A 2,675-nucleotide genomic window follows, 5' to 3' on the forward strand; every position below is an offset into this window, starting at 1 on the left:
TCATTTGACTTTTAATTCTAAACACAAAAATAAAATGTATGTGAGCCCACCTAACTTCTAGTGTTCTCTTAAGAAGCAAATGGAATTAAAAGACATAAAAGAAATTTGTTCACTAGGGATTAGCAGGGATCCTACTCCTTGAGTATCACACCACAAGGAGAGGTGACATAAGAGCTCTTCTGTTCAAAATGTATGAGCTTCCTGTGTAGGAATGTAGACAAATGGTCTCTGGTTATGGTTTGCATAGCTCACTGCCTTCAGAGTACCGGTACCAAGGCTGTGACACACAAAAGAAGAACCCAGGAAAGGACTAGTGAGTTCCCTGAGTTGAGAAGACAGAGTTGAGGGGTCTCCAGGGCGACCACTGCAGCTAGAGGTTTGAGGGGTAGACAAGAGAGGAGACTCTCTTAGGAGGTGGGAGACCCCAGGGATCTGCAGAGTCTCTCCCTGGGAGCTCAAAGCTGAATGCCAATCAGCATCTACAAAGGAGAAAACTACCTGAGACTAGGGCAAGAACCAACCAAAAGGCTAAGAAGGACAATGGTATACACAGGGCCAGGAGCAGTTCCTGTTCACACCCACCTGGAGACAAGACACTGGGGGCATTGGGTAGAGTACCCAGAAAAGCTGTCACTGGTAGTTGATTGAGCATTGCTCTGGTCCTAACAAATGTTGAAAGCAAGATCCCAAAAGATAAACATTTTTCTAAGTGCTATAACTGTACCAGAACAATATATAAAAACATTTATAGAATGCAAAAAAAAATCAAGCAATATGTTAAAAATCATACTGTCTCTTATACAATAAAAAAATTACCAAGCATTCAAATAAGTAATAAAACACAAACAAAATGAGTGGAACCATCATGAAAGAAGAAAGCCAAACAAATCTGTTAGCCTAGGCCACTTAGACAGTGAGTTGTCTCCCTCAGATAAAAACAACTTCCTTGTATAAAATGGTGTAGCCTTTGTGTATAATTTACAAAGATATTCCTGTATAGGTTAAATCATCACAAAATTACCTATAATTCTGTGTAAATAGTTGCTTTACTATATTGTTTAGGATTTAATGCAAAAAGTGGGATCTGTGCATATTTGGTCCAGCTGCAGAATTTTCCCCAAATATCTTGAATTTTCAGTTGGTTTACTTTATGGATGTGGAAACTGCAGTTATGAATTGACTATATCCCACAAAAAATGATTTTTAAAAATGTAGGTAGATTAATGACCTTTTCAGATGTCAAGGGGTTAAGACAACGTATTACGAGTGTACCTATGTTACAAGAAATTGTAAAAGGAGACCTTCAAACAGAGGGGAAGGACATCAGAGGGAAATTTGACTCGACCCAGAGGAATGAAGAGCTCCAGATGTTTACAAGGGCAAATGTATAAGATTTTTATTCTTCTACATTAAAATCTCTTTAAAAGTTACTCTGTTGTTTAAACAAAAATAACAACAAATATGAAGTTTATTATAGACATTACATTAAAATATATGACAGCAAACTGAAATAAAAAATAAAAAGATAAAATAAAACTTAAGAATGAAAATTGAGGAAGTAAACACAAACAGAAAAAGCAATAAAACTAAGAGATTCTTCTTTGGGAAAATCAACTAAATTTATAAACTGATGGTTAGACCTATCTGTAAAAAAATGAAAGACAAATGACCAGTCTCAGGACCAATAAAGATTATGTCAGTAGAGATATTAAAAGGAGGTCAGTACTATGAACAACTTTATGCTAATAAATTTGAGAGGACTCTTAGAAAGGTTCACATTAAAAAAAAAGTAGGCCTTTCGGCAGCCGCCATGCCATCCAGACTGAGGAAGACCCGGAACCTCCGGGGCCACGTGAGCCACGGCCACGGCCGCATCAGGAAACACTGGAAGCACCCAGGAGGCCGTGGTAATGCTGGTGGCATGCATCACCACAGGATCAACTTCGACAAATATCATCCAGGTTACTTTGGGAAAGCTGGTATGAGGCATTACCACTTAAAGAGGAACCAGAGCTTCTGCCCAACTGTCAACCTTGATAAATTATGGACATTGGTCAGTGAACAGACACGGGTAAATGCTGGCAAAAATAAGGCTGGCGTTGCCCCCATCATTGATGTGGTGCAATCGGGCAACTACAAAGTTCTGGGGAAGGGAAAGCTCCCTAAGCAGCCCATGATCGTGAAGGCCAAATTCTTCAGCAGAAGAGCTGAGAAGATTAAGAGTGTTGGGGGTGCCTGTGTCCTGGTGGCTTGAAGCCACACAGGGGAGGTTCATTAAATGCTAACATTGTTTTCATGTGAAAAAAAAAGTAGATAACCTGTACAGTCACCTGTGTATCTATTAAAATATTAAATTATAGTTTGAAAGTCTTCCCTTGAGAAAGACTCTAGATTTAGATGGCTTCATTGGGAATTTTTTCAAACAATCAAAAAAAGAACAATACCAATTCTATACCGACTTTTCTAGAATATCGAAGTGAAAGAACACAAAAAGGAAAATGTAGGAGAAAAAACTTTTTAGGTGACCACAGAACAGGAAAGAGCTGGAAGATACTGCCACTTCTAGGAAAGAAGGGTAGAAGCAGCAAGGGAGAGTCAAGCGGAAGTCTCTCTTACTCTTCCTTCACAAAGGTCCCTGAAAACTGTGTAGTCACAGAAGCCGTTGCATGTTCCCA

At 39.1% G+C, this 2,675-nt stretch overlaps 1 pseudogene across 1 annotated transcript; it reads left to right on the top strand.

The window, feature by feature from the left end:
- The first annotated feature begins 1,800 nt into the window (after positions 1-1,800).
- Positions 1,801-2,309, top strand: LOC103747055 (annotated as a pseudogene). The gene has a single exon (XR_607827.2). The product of XR_607827.2 is annotated as a 60S ribosomal protein L27a pseudogene (transcript).
- The last annotated feature ends 366 nt before the right edge of the window (positions 2,310-2,675 follow it).

Source organism: Nannospalax galili, unplaced genomic scaffold (assembly GCF_000622305.1).
Source record: "Nannospalax galili isolate Female #2095 unplaced genomic scaffold, S.galili_v1.0 scaffold264, whole genome shotgun sequence".
In the NCBI taxonomy this organism is placed as follows: domain Eukaryota; kingdom Metazoa; phylum Chordata; class Mammalia; order Rodentia; family Spalacidae; genus Nannospalax; species Nannospalax galili.